The following is a 20,554-nucleotide window of genomic DNA, read 5'->3' as shown; positions in this document are numbered from 1 at the left end:
CCTTGTAAGAATTCACACAGCGTAAGAGAAAAGGAATCAGAATAATTGAGACACCTTAAAAGGCCCAGAAATACAGGTTCTTCGTTATTTTAATCACAGTCCAAATATAGCCAACCAGTCAATTTCTTGGTTTACAGACAATTCCAGGTTCTTAAACCCTCCCAAACCCTCCCAAGAATAAACATTGTTTTCTCCCTGTTCAGTTTTGGCTGAATTATGAAAAATACTGTGTACTTGACCACTCACTAGACTTGTGGCTGTGGGAAAATTACTCTGTTCTTCAGTGTCCTCATCTGTAATGACAAGGGTAACACCTACCTGTAAGGTTGTTATGAGCATTAAATGCAAAGGGCAGATAAGTGCCAGGCACACTTTCAAGTGCTCAGCAAATTAGCTGTTAATGTTATCAGGATTGGTTTTATCCTGGGAAAAGAAGTGACGATAGGTGAAGGAAACCACCCACTTACAAGAAACCACCCTGACATAAAAGACAGTAATTTTCAATATCCTTTGATGGTTTTATTCCATTTCTTTTAAGGCACTGCAAAAGAAAGTTGTCCAAAATAGGAGCTAGATATAGTCACTATTCACTCAGCTAATATTTACTGAGTGCCTACTGTGTACCAGGCACTTTTCTAGGAACTGGGAACCTACATATAAACAAGATCAGTTTCCTATCCTCAAGGAATGTCCAGTCTATCAGTGGAAAGAAACATGGTGGATTTTTATAAGACAACAAGATACACGCTACAGTTGGGGGAGTAAGGAGGTAAAGATGTACACAGGAAAGCCCGAAACCTAGGTCTGGAGGAGGGGTCACGAGGGAGGGCTTCGTAGAGAAAGTGACATCTAAGCTGGCTGATCGGGTGCTTCCCAGGTGAGTGGATCGGGATGTGGAGAGCTTTAGAGGGGACCAGATTTCTGGAGGCTCTAGTCAAGAGTGAGCAGTGTTTTTAAGAACTACAAAGAGTCAACATGAGCATATGTGGGGCCAGGCCGGGAAGTGGATGGGAGGAGAGATTTGGCTGAAGATCTAAGTGTCATTCAGAGCACACGGTGACAAGATATATGATAAGGAGTTTGAATTTTAGCTTGAGGACAGCGAGAGGCTGTTGAAAAACTGTAAGCAGGGCAATTTTGTAATAAGATTTGAACTTTAGAAAGATCACTCTCAGGGGAACAGTCAAAGAAGGTCAAGATGAAAGTCAAAAGACAAACTGGAAGGCTATCGAAATATTTCTGTTAGAAGGTAATGGATGATGAGCCAGGGTACTGTCAGTGGGGATGTCAGGGACATAGATTAAGGATATTAGGGCAATGGAACTGCAGGTTGTGTGGTGGAATCAGGGAAAGGAAGGAAAACCTGACTTTCAAGTTTTTGATTTAGGTGAATGGCGGTACCATCTCTAAGTCAGGAAATATAGGAACCAGCAGTTGGAGTGGCAGCTGGTGAGCTTAACTTTAGACACAGCGATCTAAACACATTGCAGGACCATGGAAACTTCGAGTGGTAATACACAGTTGGCAGTTAGATATGAGTCTGGAGTTTAAGAGCGAGATCTGGGATGAAGACAGATTTGAAAATCATCAGCCCCAAGTGGTCTACTCGAAACCAGAGAGAGTGAAGAGTGGGTAGAGAGAATAGTCCATGACCTAATGTCAGAGAGAGGAAGAAAGGACATTCAGAAAAAGGGAGACTGAGGCTAAACACCCCAAGAGGAGAAGGCCACGGCAAGGGTGGTGTCCTGGAAGTTCAGGAAGTGAGTGCTTCAAAGGTGGGAGGGGTTTACAGTGCTGAGTGCCTCATTGAGGTCAAAGGACACCAGGATATGGACTTGACAAAATGAAGGCCACTACCAACTTTGGCAAGAGCAGCTTCAGTAGAGTGATGGGGGTGAAAAAGCCTGGTGGGTGTGGTCAAGAAGTAGATGACAAGCAAAAGGAGAGAGCAAACAGGGGCTCTTTCAACATGGAAACATGACATTCTCTTGCAAGAACTTTGAGATAAGGCAGAGAGATAAGGCAGTAATTGGAGAGTAGCAGGAGGTAGACGTTATTGTTTTTAACATATTAAAAACTTGAGGGTATTGAAATGCTGCTAATGAGGAAGAAGGGGAGAAAGGAATAATTGAAAGTACCCTGGATCTCCATTATCTTAGGAACCTAACCCTGTATTTCCCCTAAAAGCAGTGGTTCAGGGTCCACTAACTCAGTGTTTATGATGACTTTATAAAGAATAACTGTTGCAAACAATGAGACTAGACTCTATAAGAAAGAAGAAGAACCAGAAATATGTCTCAGAAACGGACTGGGGGGCATGCTTTTGGGTTATGGATTGGTCATCTAGAGATCCTCATCTTGTCATCCAATAAGTTTGCTAGATAAAATATTTCTTTCAAATAAAAACACAGGGAGATAGCTGTCCACTGGGCTTCACTCTGAGCAGCAGCCCTGGTGTCTGAGGAGTGGGAGGGTGGGTGGCAGGAGGGAAGTGATATCAATAAGGGGTCATTCAAACTAAGATGTAGGGAAAGAGAGGTCTTTTCTGGCTCTTTCTCTACATTGTGCAGTTTATCCAGTTAAAGGGGCCTTTTTCTGAGGATTTCACAGGGAGTCTCAGATTTTATATTCCTGCCTCTTCTGGTGACCCAAACTTTTGTTTAACCCCCTATTCTGAAACGGTAGTTTAATCTTTTCTTTACCCCTACCTGGATTGAGGAGGAAGTTAATTACAGACAACTGAAGCTTGGCACTACACACTAATCTCGTTTTTATTAACTCATCTCAGCAGTTGAAAGCATTAAAAAAATATATAAAAACACTAGGTGCCCAGTGCACTAATTCATGCACCTTGAAAGGAACTGTGGGCCTTGAGGCTGCAGTGAGCACAGGGGCAGGTCTCGGCCCATCCTCCATGCCCCGCCTGGCCCCTCCTGCCATGGCCCCCCCCCATCCCCTGTCTGCCAGCAGCCCCCACCACCACCACTCCCACACACTGATGGCACCAGCCCTGCTCGCACCCACTGACAGCAGAGAGCGATTGGGGCCAGCACCAGCAGTGGGTGTGAGTGGGGCCAGTGCCATCAGTGGGTGTGAGTGGCAGCTGCTGCCCAGATTGCCCCTCAGGAGCAGGGGGAGGTGGAGAAGCCCTCAGGGGCAATCAGGGCTGGCAGCCGTCGCTCGCACCCACTGATGGTGCCAAGAGATCAGGACTGGCACCGGGCGCCAGCAGCAGGTACAAGTGGCAGCTCTGGCACCAGCAACAGCTGCGAGCACCCAGCAGGACCGCAGCGCTGGAGCAAAGAATTTTTAGTAACCACCAAGGCTTGCCCCCATGACAGCGATCGGCACCCCGCCTTGGTCTGTTGCCTCCACTCACCTGCTCCACCATCCCACAGTGGCCGATGCCCACCGTGTTCTGCACTCTGCCACCTGCTGCTGACACCCGCTATGTTCTGCGTGTGACCCCTAGTGGTCAGCTCATGTCATAGCAACCATTTGTTCACTTGCTTTGCTGTTTGGTCTATTTGCATATTAGGGTTTTATATATATAGATAGCAACAAACACACACACACACAAGCAAAAGCAAGAAACTTTGCAAGCAAGTGGGAAATATTAAGAACCTTCCCTTCCCACCACCTTTATCCTGTATTAGAAAAGTAAAGCTTCTCAAACTACTCTCAGAGTGAGTTGAGAATAAAGGGGAGAAAACTGCTTTGTTTTAAATGGTGCTGTGCACATTTTGAAGTTAGGAACAGGATTTTAGGCAAGAGAAAAACAGGTTCTCAAATATTGGCCATCCTTGTAGGCTAGGTGAAGTTCTGACATTAGGGGAAGCTGGTACCTGATATATTTCCATGTCAAGTCCTGGAAGCCAGGTGCCTTTGTCGGTAAGTACAGGACATCACACTTAACCCCACTGATGTGTGATTTATGATTATTCAGAGAGGCCGGACCAAAACTCACTTCTGTTCTCTCTGAATAAAAGATTCTCTTAGCAGATTGACAAGATAAACAAGTTCAATTTATTTAACAAAATATACCCTTTGGGGGCAGATTATAAATTTAACAAATTATTAACACTAAAGAAACTTTTTTATTTTCTTAAATTAATAGAGCAGTTTATTTTTTAGAGCAGTTTTAGGTTCACAGAAATTTTGATCAGAAGGACAGAGAGGCCCTGGACAGGTAGCTCAGTTGGTTAGAGCATTGTCCCAATGGACCAAGGTTGCCCAGGTCAGGGGAGCATATAAGAATCAACCAATGAATGCATAAATAAGTGGAGCAACAAATCGCTGTTTCTCTCTCTCTAAAAAATCAATCAATAAGTAATTAAAAAAAAAAAGAGTTACAGAGAATTCCCATATTCCCCTTCTCCCCTCCCCACTTCCTACATAATTTCCCTTACTATTAAAATCTTTCCTGTCCAAATGCAGTACATTTGTTATAATGGAAAAGCTGATATTGATGCATTATTATTAACTATGGTCCATAGCGTACATTAGGATTCAGTCTTTGTATACAAAATATACTTTTAACATGTCTTAAAGCACAAAAGTCACAAAAATAAAGCCAGTCATTCATAGAGGCATCTCCAGGTCACAATGCCCTGTCGCATACATTACCTCATCGTAACAGTCCTGACGGATTAGGCTGAGACCCTCACTTAAGAAAAGGAGCTGAGGCTCAGAGAGGCAAGTGAGCTGCAGAGTCCACACAGCTGTGAAGTGGAAGAGCCAAGATAAGAACCACGTCTTTTTAGTTCTTTTCCGGTTATGCTGATGCAAATTTTAAAAATGCCCTTCTTAGCTTCATGTCTTCTCACATTCAGGTTCACATTTCTAAGCAGGGGATTAAGATACACACTGCTGGTGCTTCCGCAGAGCAACAAATGGTGAAAAGGTGAACAAGGGAACACTTGGTCGAGTCTTTGGCAGGTAAGGGTGCCGAGGTACTAATTCATCTTTTGGGGTTGAGTATTTAGGGCTCATACTTCCTGCTAATTTATTTGTCTGTTTCCTTCTCTACACTTTTGGAGAAAAAGAACCATATTGATTTTGCTCACTATTGTCCCTTCATTGCTTACATATTACCTGAACTATAATAGTGCTCAAACAGCAGTTATTAAGCAAATGAATGAAAGCCGAAATAGATATTTACCCATATCTATATTTATATGTGCAGGCGTGGGAAAAAATAAGTTTACAGTTGTGAGTATGAGAAACAGTTTATTCTTGTATTATTATTTATTAATTATGGTATTTTTTATTTGTATTACAACTTGAGCGAGAGTGGAGATTTATGAGGGATTGCTTATTCAATCATATAGGCGAAGTCCCACAATCTGCCATCTGCAAGCTGGAGGCTGAGGAAAGCCGGTGGTATAGTTACAGCTCAAACGTGGACCCCAGCAAACCATGGTGTAAGCCCTTTGGTCTGAGTCCAAAGGCCCAAGAACCAGGAGCGCCAATGTGTGAGGTCAGGAAAAGATGGCTGTCCCCGCTCAGGCAGAGAGCAAATTAGCCCTTCCTCCACCTTTCTGTCCTATTCAGGCCCTCAGCTGATTGGATGATGCCCACCTGCATTGGTGAGGGCAATCTTCTTTACTCACCTCCTGATTCAAATGACGATCTCTTCCAGAAACACTCTCACCCGACACACCCAGAAATAATGTTTTGCGAGTTATCTGGGCATCCCTTAGGCCAGTCAAGTTGGCACGTGAGGTAAACCATTACAGATGGAGATTGTCATGTGTGAGTAAAAAATAACTATACATAATTCCCTCTGGAATCACTTCCTGGTAGCTTTCCAGTTACTAGTTCATATGACCTTTTATACTTAAGATATTTTGGTCCTTACAATTTCAACCACATTCTACAATTACAGGGTAACTTGAGCCAACACCAAATTTCTCAGTCATTTTCTTTTCCTGATACATAACAAGGTTCAGACACAGCCTGTGATTTCTCTTAAGATAACATCTATACCTTTGGGCTGCTTCCAGTACCAAAATTCACGTGCATATGGACATAGTGCAAATGGCTTTGGCCTGGGGCCTTCTCATTGGTATCCGTGGTGGAGGAGCTGATGGGAGGAATGCCGGGTAAAGAGTCAGGAGACCTAAGCCCTAAATCTAAGTTGTGCTCGAGGCTCTTTCCAGTAATAGAAACATGTTTCCCTTTGGTTCCTTAACCCCAGCACAGACGTATCATGTGATCTCAGGACATCCCCTCAAACTACTCTTACTTATAGAAATGAGCAAAGGATGTTCAAAAGCTTGGGTATTTCATTCAGCTGCATATTCATTTTAGGAAACGTTGAATCCAAGGCCTTAAAGCAAAGACTACAAACTGGTAAGTTGAGGGATCACACTGAGTCAATAGAAGTGTTTTGTTTGTCTGGCAGTGTTGATTTCTAAATTTATTTCAGTTATAAAAATGTTTAAAATTTGAAAGACTTCACTTGAAAGTTCTGCCTTTCTTTGACTAATCCAGTGGTTCTTAACCTTCCTAATGCCGCGACCCTTTAATACAGTTCCTCATGTTGTGGTGACCCCCAATTTCATTGTTACAAATTGAACATAATTAAAGCATAGTGATTAATCACAAAAACAATATGTAATTACATATGTGTTTTCCAATGGTCTTAGGCGACCCCCGTGAAAGGGTCATTCGACCCCAAAGGGATCACGACCCACAGGTTGAGAACCGCTGGACTAATCTGAAGATTTGGCACCCTCGGCCCACAGAACTGTTTGGCAACAACTGGCCATGCGGACCAGTGGTTCTTTCAGGTAAGGGCCCAGGAGCCCACAAGTTTACCGCAGCCCCACCCCTCGCCATTTTATTACCCCCATCTGTTTGACTCCCTTATGTTACTGTCTGGCTCCTGAAGACATTGGAAGTTGGCAATGTCTGATTTTTTAAATATATTTTTATTGATTTCAGAGAAGAAGGGAGAGGGAGAGAGAGAACCATCAATGATGAGAGAGTCATTGATCGAATGCCTCCTGCATGCCCCTTATTGGAGATTAAGCCCCAAACCTGGGCATGTGCCCTTGACCAGAATCCAACCCGGGACCCTTCAGGTTGAAGCTCTATCTACTAAGCAAAACTGGCTAGGTGGCAATGTCTGTTTTGAAGGGATATTACACAATTTGAAATTGTCTCCCCAGCTGTGGCTATCAGATCAATCCTATTCATGAATATGTTTTAAAGAAGAAATCCATAAAATTATTTGGTAATCCACTGGAACATTAAAATTTCTCTTCTATCCAGAAAATTTTTCTCATTATAAATAATCCAATAAGAATAGTATAATTTAGAGGTAGATAACATCTTACAGCCCATCTGGTCCAATCCACTATATAGCAAACTAGAGGCCCGGTGCACAAAAATTTGTGCACTCGGGGGGGAGGGGGGGTCCCTCAGCCCGGCCTGTGCCCTCTCACAGTCTGGGACCCCTCGGGAGATAACGACCTGCTGGCTTAGGCCTGCTCCCGGTTGGCAGAGGGCAGGCCCAATCCCTAGGTGCAGCCCCTGGTCGGGCTCAGAGCAGGGCCGATTGGGGAGTTGGGGCGCCGCCCCGTCATGCACAGAGCAGGGCAGATTGGGAGGTTGTGATGCCACCCTCAGTCACGCTCAGGGTAGGGCCAGTTGGGGGGTTGGGGCACTGTCCCCTGTCACACTCAAGGCAGGGCCAATCAGGGGGTTGGGGCGCTGCCCCCGTCACACACAGAGCAGGGCCGATCATGGGGTTGGGGCGCCGCCACTCTCACACTCAGGGCAGGGCCGATGGGGAGGTTATGGCTCTACCCCATCACACACAGAGCAGGACCCGTTGGGGGGGGGGGGGTTGGGGAGCTCCCCCCTATCAGGCACAGAGCAGGGCTGCTCAGGGGGTTGGGGCCCCGCCCCCTGTCACACACAGAGCCGCAGGGCGATCAGGGGGTTTGGGTGCTGCCCCCTGTCACGCTGATCCCAGTGCTGGGAGGCATATTACCCTTTTACTATATAGGGTAGAGGCCTGGTGCATGGGTGGGGCCGGCTGGTTTGCCCTGAAGGGTGTCCTGGATCAGGGTGGGGGTCCCCACTGGGGTGCCTGGCCAGTCTGGGTGAGGGGCTGAGGGCTGTTTTCAGGCTGGGAGTGACTGAAGTTCCCAACCGCTCTTTTTTTTCTTTTTCTTTTTTTTATTCTGGGCCAGCTTTAGCTTTGAGGCTTGGCTCCAGCTCTTAGGCCTCCTCAGCTGAAAGTAGGTTTCTGGCCTTTGTTTACAATGTTGCGAATCTGCTGGCTGAAGTCCGGCGGTATTTGTTACAATGTTTCTTAAACTGCCCGCTCAGAGGCCTGCAGCCACAGGCGGGGAACGTTGGTTTCCTCCAACGATCCTCCGTCACTGAGGTAAGCAAGCCTCATGTTAGTTTCAAGCTGCCTGGCTGCTGGCCACCATCTTGGCTGACAGTTAATTTGCATATCTCGCTGATTAGCCAATGAAAAGGGTAGCGGTCGTTCGCCAATTACCATGTTTCTCTTTTATTAGTGTAGATGAGAAAACTGAAGAACTAGATGATGAAGATGTTTACAGCCCTATAACCCAACAGAACTGGAACCAGGAGGCAGAACTAAAGCCAGGACTTCCCCAAATGGCAGCTTCTCATTCTTCCCAGGGTGAGCATAGGAAACAACTTCCTACTTTACTTCCATGAAAAGCACATTAGGTTTGAACTCGAAGACAAGAAGTGGTTTTCTTGTTTGTTTTTTGGGTTTTTTTTTTCATCTTTTCTAGGCTTTAGATTCTCAGACAGCTGATTTTCCTAACCTTAATTACCGTGAAGATTCTCTTTTGAACCCTGTATTCATTTCCTAGGGCTGCTATAACCAAGTGCCACAAACCAGGTGCCTTAAAGCAACAGAAATCTATTTTCTCGAAGTTCTAGGGGCTAGAATTGTGAAAGCAAGTGTCAGCAGGGCCATGCCCCCTTTGAAGTCTCTCTTGGAGAATTCTCCCTGGCTTCTGCTTAGCTTCTGGTGGCTCCCTGAAATCCTGGCATTCCTTGGCTTGTAGCTGCATCTCCCGAATCTCTGCATGTCTTCACAGCCTCTTCCCTGTGGCTGTCTCTGTGTTCTTCTCGCTTATTAGATACTAGAGGCCCCATGCACAAAATTCATGCACTGAATCGGGGGAGCCTTCAACTGGCCTGTGCCCTCTCGCAATCGGTACCCCTCGGGGGATATCTGACTGCCAGTTTAGGGGGATCCCTGTGGGATCGAGCCTAAACTGGCAGTCAGACATCCCTCTTGCAATCTGGGACTGCTGTCTCCTAACCGCTGGCCTGCCTGGCTGCCTGATTACCCCTAACCACTTTGCCTGCCTGCCTGCCTGATCACCCTTAACTGCCTCTGCCTGCCTGACGCCCCTAACTGCTCACCTGCCTGCCTGTCTGATTGCCCCTAACCACTCGCCTGCCTGCCTAATCGCCCCTAACCACCTCTACCTGCCTGCCTTATCACCCCTAACCACTCTACCTGCCTGCCTTATCACCCTTAACTGCCTCTGCCTGCCTGCCCCTAACTGCTCGCCTGCTTGCCTGATTGCCCCTAACCACCTCTGCCTGCCTGCCTGATCTCCCCTAACCACTCTGTCTGCCTGATCACCCCTAACCACTCACCTGCCTGCCTGATCACCCCTAAACACTCACCTGCCTGCCTGATCATCCCTAACCACTCACCTGCCTGCCTTTCTGATCTCCACTAATGCCTCTGCCTCAGCCCTGCCACTGTGGCTTTGTCCAGAAGGACATCTGGAAGGTTGTTCGGCTGTCCAGGCTAGTTAGCATATTACACTTTCATTATTACAGAAAAGATTCGTGCAATAGGCCTGCCGGCACCGGTTTTCCTCCAGCACCTGGGACTCAGGCCTTCGCTCCAGCCAGAGCTGCCTTCAGTCTTTGCTGCTCCAGCCGGAGCCACCTTCAAGCCCTCACTGCTCTGGCCAGAGCTGCCTTCAGTCTTTGCTGCTCCAGCCAGAGCCACCTTCAAGCTCTCACTGCTCCAGCCGGAGCCACCTTCAAGCCCTCACTGCTCTGGCCAGAGCTGCCTTCAAGCCCTCACTGCTCCAGCCGGAGCCACCTTCAAGCCTTCACTGCTCAGGCCGGAGCTGCCTTCAAGCCCTCACTGCTTCGGCCAGAGCTGCCTTCAGTCTTCGCTCCACCGCTTTGCGCCTACATATGCAAATTAACTGCCTTCTTTGTTGGCAGTTAATTTGCATATCGCTCTGATTAGCCAATGGTGGGTGTAGTGAAGGTATGGTCAATTTGAATCTTTGTCTATTATTAGATAGGATAAGTCACTGGACTTAGGGCCTACCCTAATTCAGTATGACCTCATTTTATGTTAGTCAATTATATCTGCAAAGACCTTATTTCCCAATAAGTTCACATATTGAGATGAGGTTCCAGATGGGCATGAATTGGTTGGGGGAGGGAGGGAGGAGAGAGGTTGGGGAAGAAGACACTTTTCAAGCCCCCAAAACTCCTTCCAAATTTTCCTAAAATTTAGGTCAATCCTCTGGGGCTGATGATCTGGCTCCTACCTTCTCTATTACCATTTCCACAGGCCATCACAATGCTGGTTTTTAAGAGACAATATTTGCAAACTCTCATGACTTTTCAGGTTCTTTAGGTCTTTACCTGTCATCTTGTTTCTTTTCTTGCTTCCATTAGCATTTGTTTTATGCTGAGTTTGCTCTCAGGATAAGTTTTTGTTTCCTCGGTTTCTCCTGGGTTACCTTTTTCTTCTGTGCAACCTCCTCTTCTGGTTGAGGAACCACCTGCTCTCTCTCAGGAAGGATTCTCTCAGTGTGACAGGGAGAGCTCATGTGGGTTAATACGCCCACAAGCTGTAAGTTCTGCGCCTTATCTTGGGAGTTTTGTTCACCTGGAGGAGCTCAATGACCAGAGACTCTATTCTTAAGTTCAGCATTAGTCTCTGAATTTGTAAGCATGTGCAGCACAAACTCAGCACTCTTTTTGGGCCACTGACCCTGGGTCCAGTCCCCCTGTTCGGCCTGGGCACACCTACCGCCCCCACCATTGTAACAACGGAATGGCACACATTGCTGTTGTAAAGCGATCTCCTTCAGATACCCGGTGGCTTTTTGGATACACATACCCCTGATGGCCTGGGCAGTTTCACAGGTGTCCTTAAAGTGACCACGAAGATTTGAACCTCTTGATTTGCATGATTTTGTGGGGTTTTCTGGGCTGAGTGAATAGTGAACCATTTTTAGAGGTTACCTCCAGTCACCGCAAGAGCTGTACCTGCCAATCCTAAAGTGAAGAGCAGTCAAGTGTAATGGTCAGCACTTGGGCTTTGGTGTTGGGTGGAACCTGAGTTAGCAGCTTTTTGGCTTTGACACTCCAGCTTGTCTCTTCATGGTTGCAGAAGCATATCTCCACACAGTCACACCCATGCACACTTTCTCAGACGACCATCCTCACCCATCCAGACTTTCCTCAGGTCCCATTGCTCAAGACCGAGTTATATGACAATGACAAGGACCCAGCTCAGGATTCTCAAACTTTTTGGTCTCAGGACCCCTTTACATTATTTAAAAATATGGACCCTAAAGAGCGTTTTGTCTTTGTGTCATACCCATCAACATCTTGCCCTGTTAGCAAGTAAAATTGAGACATTTCTAAAATCTGTATTCATTCACTTAAAATGACAATAATAAACCCATTACATGTGAAAATAAATATTTTTATGAAAAATAACTATATTTTCCAAAGATAATTTAGCTAGAAGAGTGGTGTCATTTTACATTTTTGCAAATCTCTCCAATGTCTAACTTAAGAAAAATAATAGAAACAGCTGTGTTCTTATATCTGCTTCTGTACTCAGTCCGTTGAGATCTATTCTTTCAGCTGAAGTACATACAGAAAATCCAGCTCACACAGATATGTAGTTGGAAAGGAAGAAGTATGCCATCAGTCTTTTAAGAAAGTTGTGAATATTCTTCTTTGATATGGCACCAAACTTGACAAGTAGTTTCTTAAAGGTTAATTGCACTGTGAAATCTGAAAACATATCAACAAATTTTTCATACTTGATTACATTAAAATCTTGTACTTCAAATCTTGTAACATATGCATTGGTCATTTGGAAACTATCGGTTCACTGAGTTATGCAGATCTTAAAAATGTTGACATATTTTACTATAAAAATAAAAAATACCATATTAGTTAATATTATCACCAATCTCATTCTAGTTCCTTTTGAAATGTTGAATTTTATCATTGGCAGCAAATATTGTTGTTTTTCTTGATATGACTAGCTCACTTCATTTTTTGAAAACACTTCTATGAAATACCCAAGCCTAAATAACACTATTTCAAGTAAAAATAGTGTTCTGTGAAGAAAAAAACATAAATGTGCACAAAACCAAACCAAAACCATATAGTTCAGCTTTCAACTCAAACAATTGCATTAATGCTTTCCCTCAGGACAACCATTGTTTACTGTGTGGTAGAAATACCTCCCAAGTCAAGATGTAATAAAATTAATAACATTTACTGCTTAATGGACATTCTTAAGTAAACAAAAACTTAAAAAACCTCTTTGTGATGGTGAAGAATACAGTGACTACAGTTTGGTGCCATGATTCATGTGAAGCCACCAGCAGTTTTGACCCTTGTGTTTGCAACATCAGTGCAAATGAAAGGGGGGAAAAGGAAAGTAACGTCTTGAAATTGATTTCCCTTCCCACTCTCTCCTCTGGCAAGTTTTTTTTTAAGTGAATAATTGATTTTATTTCAATATCCTGTGAGATGCAATAGGCACTTTTTTTTTTTTTTTTTTTAGAGAAATAGGCTCAGTAACCTAAAATCCCATACAAATTAGGAAGGAATGACAACATCCCCCAGCACAGTGCTTAGTGCTGTGGCCAACATGTATCTAATAGGTGTCCTCCCCTTAGGCTTCTGGACCCAAGAAGCATCGCTGGTGGAATTACACCAACTTAGAAAGCTACTTCAGACAGTTTTCCCACAGAACTAGTATGGGATTCTTAGGTTTTCCCTCTGTGGTGCTAATTTTTATTCCCAGTTAGCCAAATGTCTCAAATGAACAGACTTCAAATTCTACCTTTGTGTTAACTTCACAAGAGAGCGTACACTCCATATTACTGTATCTCCCTGCGGAAATGTATTCATTAAATGGGTACCACATGTCACTGATATTAAGATGTACTTTTACACATTTGAAGATTTAGAAATTAGAATGCATATTACAGTCTATGGGAAGTCATAATTTTTTTGTCAGTGTTTTCAATTTCTTAGTGATGCATTAAATAGTGATATATCTATTACCAATATGATCTTATATTCAACAAAAAAATTATATTTAACAATTAAGCTCTGGACATTTCAAGGCCCGATATAAGAAATAGCTGTTTGAAGACCACCTCCACACTTTCTGTAGAAGTATTGTTATGCATCATGTATTTTATGATGCAGTGCATCAAAAACAAATCTGCCACACTAAATCTCGCAGAGTTCAATGCTAAGGAAAGAACTTGTCTGTCCCGTAATTGCCATGCCTCCCTTTCTGCATAGCCATAGTAATGGATCCTGGCAACCTTCTTTTTTAACTAAGACAGCAAAGATGCTCCTCACTAAGTTCTGTGCTAAGTTGTAATAGCCTTCTTCAACCCAGGTTCTCCTTCTGAACATCATTTGCCATCTTTACCCTTGTTTTAATCATTGTGAAGATGGGGCTATCTTGTTTTTCAGGAGTAAGTGGAGTACAACTAAACAAATAAAAAAAAAATAGGCATGTTTTCTAAAATATACCAGTTATGGATGAATCACCATCCTGGATCAATAATTCTCAATTTTTCTTTTTGCCTCTACACACATACAACACCCTCCTGACAATACCACTTCATTGCCCGCAGTGAACCAGGGTGAGGATGGAGAGGAGGTGAAACATGACACACCTGTCTGGAGGAGCACATCCGAATCCCAGAGCCCCCTTGTGATTCTAACCCAGCCGTGGGCAACTACGGCCCGCAGGCCGGATCCGGCCCATTTGAAATGAATAAAACTAAAAAAAAAAAAAAAAAAAAAAAAAAAAGACCGTACCCTTTTGTGTAATGACTAGAGGCCCGGTGCACAAAAATTTGTGCACTCAGGGGGGAGGGGGGTCCCTCAGCCCGGCCTGTGCCCTCTCGCAGTCTGGGACCCCTTGGGAGATAACAACCTGCTGGCTTAGGCCTGATCCCGGGTGGCAGAGGGCAGACCCAATCCCTAGGTGCAGCCCCTGGTCTGGCTCAGAGCAGGGCCAATTGGGGATTTGGGGCGCTGCCCCCTGTCATGCAAAGAGCAGGGCGATCGGGAGGTTGTGATGCCACCCTCAGTCACGCTCAGGGTAGGGCCGATTGGGGGTTTGGGGCACCATCCCCTGTCACACTCAAGGCAGGGTCAATGGGGAGGTTGCGGCGCCACCGCCTGTCATGCACAGAGCAGGGCCAATAAGGGGGTTGGGGCACTGCCCCCTGTCACGCACAGAGCAGGGCCAATCAGGAGGTTGAGGAGCTCCTCCTGTCACGCACAGAGCAGGGCTGATCAGGGGGTTGAGGAGCCCCCCCCACCCCCCCGTCCCACACAGAGTAGGGCCAATAGGGGAGTTGGGGCTCCACCCCCTGTCACACACAGAGCAGGGCTGATCAGGGGGTTGAGGAGCTCCCCACTGTCACTCACAGAGCAGGGCCCCTCAGGGGGGTTGGGGCACCGCCCCGTCACACACAGAGCAGGGTGGATCAGGGGGTTGGGGCGCCGCCCTCTATCACCCACAGAGCAGGGCCAATCAGGGGGTTGGGGCACCGCCACTGTCACACTCAAGGCAGGGCCGATGGGGAGGTTATGGCTCTACCCCGTCACACACAGAGCAGGGCCTGTTGGGGGGGGAGGGTGGGCTGGGGCGCCGCCCTCTATCACCCACAGAGCAGGGCCGATCAGGGGGTTAGGGCGCTGCACCCTGTCACACACAGAGCCGCAGGGCGATCAGGGGGTTTGGGTGCTGCCCCCTGTCACGCTGATCCCGGTGCCGGGAGGCCTGTGGCCCCGCTGATCCTGGTGCCGGGAGGCATATTACCCTTTTACTATATAGAATAGAGGCCTGGTGCACAGGTGGGGGCTGGCTGGTTTGCCCTGGGTGTCCTGGATCAGGGTGGGAGTCCCCACTGGGGTGCCTGGCCAGTCTGGCTGAGCGGCTGAGGGCCGTTTTCAGGCTGACGGGTGACTGAAGCTCCCAACAGCTCCTTTTTTTCTTTTTTTTTCTTTTTTTATTCTGGGCCAGCTTTAGCTCTGAGGCCTCGGCTGCTGAAAACAGGTTTCTGGCCTTTGTTTACCGTCTGTATTTGATACAATGTTGTGGTCCGGCTGGCTGAAGCCCAGCTGAGTAAAGCAGGTTTCTGGGGGTTTTTTAGCTTCTATATTCACAACATAGTTGCTTAGAGTTGCAGCTGAGAGGCCGGCAAGTCAGGTGGGGAACATTGGAGTCCTCCATCACTGAAGCAAGCAAGCCTCCCTGTTCGCATCAGCTGCCTGGCTGCCGGCCACCATCTTGGCTGGCAGTTAATTTGCATATCTCCCTGATTAGCCAATGGGAAGGGTAGCGGTCGTACGCTAATTACCATATTTCTCTTTTATTAGATAGGATGTTTACTTTGAATTTATATTAGTTCACACAAACACTCCATCCATGCTTTTGTTCCTGCCCTCCGGTCCAGTTTAAGAACCCATTGTGGCCCTCGAGTCAAAAAGTTTGCCGACTCCTGTTCTAACCCCTGCCTTGGGGCATCTTTCTATGCCCAGACTATTGACTTGCACAAAGTAATGGCTTAAGAAATTGTGTCTGAAGATGAGTGAAAAATAATACAAAATGAGGAATGCAAAATTAGGCATTAACATTGGGAAGAGACCTTAGCAATGGATGGCTCTGAGCTACATTTGCCTCTGGGTGTGATCATGTTCACTCTCATTCTGACCACTGAGAAGTAAAGAGTAGTGCTGTGTGAAATTTCCCAGACATCTCCTGAAAGCAAAGGGACACACCTCTCTTCTTTCCTCCCTCCACCCTGCTGCCTAGAATGCACCTGTGATGCCTAGGACTCCAGCCACCATCTTAGACCGAGGAAACGAGGGTCATAGTAAGACAGAAAGTCAAAACAATCCAAGGCTCTGGTGACTTTGTGAAGCTGCCTGCAAGCCCTGGCCACTTCCCTCCCAGGCCTGTGTGTGTGTGTGAATGCAGCCTCAGGTGTTCAAACCACTCTCTTGGGATCTCTGTCCGCACACACAGTTTGGCACTGATGCTGCATCTTGAAATGATCCGTCCGAGAAGGGCAGGGAGAAGGTCACAAAAGGAGCCCAGGCCTGGAGGTCATACAGCCTCTTTCTGGCCTTTGCTATGCTAGTTATGCTTTTAGCATGCTTCATAAACTTAAGTAACCCACTTAACCTCTATTTACTCAAGTTTCCTCATTTAAAAAAGTGGAACTCCCTCCCACAGAGTTATGATGGTTAAATGACATGAAAATGAGAGTTTTTTTGAGATGGTGAAACCATTCATCTTTGTTATGGTTAGTTGCAGTAGTGACGCATTATGGAATAATCCTTCCATTTCCACACGTCCTGCTAAATGGGTTCAATTCTAGACATGTCCTGGGTGGTGGTGTTGATGTTAAAACTGAAATCATGAACAGTGGTTCACAGAGCTAGAATAGTTTAACTGGAGAATAGAAGGTGGGAGTGAAGCAGACATTATAAAAGTCTTTAAATTACGAGATATTTGCAAAGAATGATCAGCTGTTTTCTATACCCTCCAAGGATGGAAGGTCATGATTAGAAGAATAAGAGTTTCCGAGTGGGTCCTGTCTTAGAGCCATAGGTCCCTGGGATTAAAACTTGTGAGACTTATATTTTTTATGAGATTCCAGGAGAAAGATATAAGGGAGTTAGGGAAAGAGGTTAGAGCAGGGGAAGAAGATCGATAAAGATGTGGGTGCAGTTCACCTCTAGCCTCAGCCTGATCCCAGCGGGAGCCCTGGAGCATGAATAGCGCTGAGGAATTGTCCCGCCTCAGGGAAAGGGGGCCAGGCTTTTACACCCCAGTGTCAGTCAGTCACTGGTACCCACCACCCCGACAGGGGGAGGGGAACATAATCTCCCTTGCGTCTCTGCGTGAGGAGGCCCCCATTGGCTGAGGACAATCCTCAAGGAAGGGTGCAGCTGAGACCTGGTAGCCAACATTGCCGCAGCTGTGGCTTGGCTGCACTGGCCCCGTGAAGGGGCAGTAAGTGGTGCACCCAATGTCCACTATGAGACAGAACACTGAAACGCTGGAGTAATTTATAGAGAAAGCACCTGACTACTTCTTTAGAGACACTTAAAAATGGAACAACTCGCCAGCGAGGCAGTCTAAACAAATAGCGTGCCATGGAGAGACGGATGAATGGGACTTCTTTCCATTAGGCTTTGGAGCTCTGCAGCTCTTTTTTTCTGCATCCTGGACAGTCAACTGCAAACCCCACAGATGGGAGAAGGTGTGAGACTCAAGAGCTCCATCCTGAGAGTGCCCACAACTAGTTAGAGGAGAGACAAGCCTTTTCTCCTTATGCCTCTACATCATTTCCCATACTCAGTGGCACTGTCAGAGGCAGTTTGGCATAATCATTTAAACGGCAAGGGCTTTAGTTAATCCCTTGTTGGTTCTGCCCTTGGACTAGTTAGTTAAGCTCTCTAAGTGTCACTTTCTCTCGCTATAAATAAATAAATACAATCTTCAGAGCAAAAGCAGCTGGCTGGCCACCCATCCACAGTGTAGGCACGTGGCCCCCTTGTCTGCATTTTCCAGGCCCCCTTGTAGCCACACGTGACTTATTCTCACCAGTGGAATGTGAGTGGGGGTGATTGCTTCTGGTCAGTGCCGTTAAGAAGTGGGCGGCTCCCCCACCAACCCCTTCCCCAAACTACAGTCAAAAGGACTTTCAGTAGGTCAGAGCACAAGAGGGAAGCAGCGGGGTCCCTGCGGTACATAGAAGACCGCCCACCCCGAGGGCTCAGAATAGACTGAAGGCAGGAAGGGGCCAACTTTCCTGGTTGTGAAAGCACAGAGATTTGGGGATTTGTTAAAGCAACTAGTGTTAACCCAAACTAATACAATTATAAATTCCTACTTTAAGGCTGTCATAAGAGTGCGATTATATCTGCAAATAATTTTAGGCCCTTTATAATTTCCATCACAGTTCCTCACAGAGCACCCCAAATGAACACAGAGCTTATGCAAGGGCACTAGGTTGACTCTTCCCACTCTTTGTTAAAGAGTGTGCAAATGCAGCTGTCAGACAAATTCTCTATCTCCTCTTAGAATCTGATATATTAGAAATTCTGTAGTCACTGTTGCTTAGCAACCTGGCAGTAATCAGTACTTATAATTGTTATGGGTATTAAAAAAGACAAGGGATATAATTTTTTATGGAAACATAATAAAATCAATAGCTCTTGAATGCTTACCGTGTGTTAGACACTGTACTAGGACTTGCATATGTTATTTAATTCTAACCATAAACCAATGATTTATACACAGATATTATTATCCCCATTTTAATGATAAGAAGACTGAGGTTCAATAAGGTTAAGTAACTTGCTAAGTTAGTAACTGGCAGAACTGGATCTGAATCTAGGTCTATTCAGCCCCGAAGTCTGTGTCCTTCCCTCCCTACTATGTGACAGGATCCAGGGCTCCCCTCAGAGCCTAAGGGCCCCAGGTGCGGAGGTATTTTAATCACCACAAAGCCATAGCCAGCTCCCTGTCCTTGGGTAGATTTTTTTATCCCCTTAAAGTCAACAAGCAATCCCAAATGGAAAGGTTTCTTTTTATTAAGCCATGATATTTTCTAGTTACCTCACTGCAATATTTTTCAATCTTCTCCTAATTTCAACACCTCCCCGTGAATGGGCACATCATGGAAGGAACGGACCAACAACCGTACAAAGGCAGAGCTAGAAGGGCTTAGTGACTTGCCCCCAGATTAAAGATGCTGTCCTCAGAGGCCCCCTCTGGCCTCCCGCATGAGCTCGGCTTCTGTGATTTTCAGCATCACCCAGGAGAGCCGAGAGCGTTGACACAGGAGGATGGCTCACACAGGCCGGAGGCCTGCTGGGTAAATTAGATGAAAACAAAAGCACAGATGCTTCAAGTCACTCCGAGAAGGGAGCACAGAGCAGGAGCGCACCTATCACGCGGTGGCCCAGTGTGACAGACCAGGAAAAACGGGCCTGGACCACAGCTTACAGTCCATGTGGGGCAAGGGTAGCAAAGCACTGCCCCCTCCTAGGAACACAGGGGCAGTGTTCTCTCCAGAGCAGATTGGCCCTGACTCGAGTCCCCCTGGGGTTCCTAGTCCAATTACTCGTACCTTTAGGCCATCCCAGGCTGCTCTGCTGCACAACTGCATTTTTGTGAAGAGTAAGTGTGCTCTCAGTGCCAAATTCTCATCTTGTTTAATAGCAACTCAAGGCAAGGGAAACAAGGCAGGTGTTACTGACACTTATACCTGACATTTCCTTCCTGGATTTCTTCACAGCCTCGAGGGTTTGCCGGTGCTAATGAATCACATTTCTCCTACCCTGGGGATTCTGAGGCAATGGAGAAATAATACATGAGAATCAAAGATCACTCGGCTGCCCTTCTTGACAAGAAGGCTGGTTTGAAGGCTTGGCAGGGATCCAAGGCCAGAAGAAGCGTTTTCTCTCCCCGCCGGGCTGAAATCCCACACTGGTCACAGGGTGCGCGGCAGTGGACACTCCCTGCCGCCAGTGGGTAGGCAAAGGGTGGTGAGCAAGGTGGGTATCACCCCCTCCCCACCTCCCCAAGGAAAACGCGAAAAAGTGGTTGAAGGGTTCCTCTGTGGCCTGCCTGGGGAGGAGAGCAGGAAGGGGTCATGGGAGTGGGGCGAAAGGAGCCTGTGCTTCCGGGGCACCTTAGAAGCCTGAAAAGGGAAGCCAGTCCGACCTCCGAAGTAATCACATCGTCTCCATCTGCCCTCTGACCCACGTCTCCTTTTTTTGCACCAAGAAGCTGACTGGTTTTGCAACTCTTGGCTGAGTCGCTGGGACACATCATCATCTATTGATCCAAAATGCCTGTCGGTCTCCTGCAGCCAGTGCCGATGGCCGTTTTCCCGTGCCCTCCCTCCTGGAAGCGTTATGCAGCCGTAAGTAAAGGTTGACATTTTGAAGGATTGCTTTTCCTGAATCTGCTCCATATTCTGTTCTGGGGATAATAGATGGGCTGCTCTGCTTTCCTCAGCTGCAGACACTGCTCTGCGGTCACCTTCGCTCCAGAATGCATTAGCAGATTGGGCAGGGGAAATTACAGTGTCCTGGGCTCCCTGTGCCTTCCTGATCCATGTGGTGTTTGCCAATCTGTGAGCATTCCAAAAACAAAACATTATTTTAATGACTTTTGGCTAAACCGATGGGTCATATT

General features: G+C 46.4%; 1 pseudogene across 1 annotated transcript; it reads right to left on the bottom strand.

Moving 5' to 3' along the window:
- Positions 1-10,730: 10,730 nt before the first annotated feature.
- On the bottom strand, positions 10,731-11,282 carry LOC308513862 (large ribosomal subunit protein uL22-like; annotated as a pseudogene). The gene has a single exon. The product of its transcript is annotated as a large ribosomal subunit protein uL22-like (transcript).
- Between the last annotated feature and the right edge of the window lie 9,272 nt (positions 11,283-20,554).

This window comes from Myotis nattereri, assembly GCF_964212035.1.
Source record: "Myotis nattereri genome assembly, chromosome: 2".
NCBI lineage: Eukaryota > Metazoa > Chordata > Mammalia > Chiroptera > Vespertilionidae > Myotis > Myotis nattereri.
Note: the sequence above shows the minus strand (reverse complement) of the source record. Positions and strands in the feature narration are given on the sequence as shown.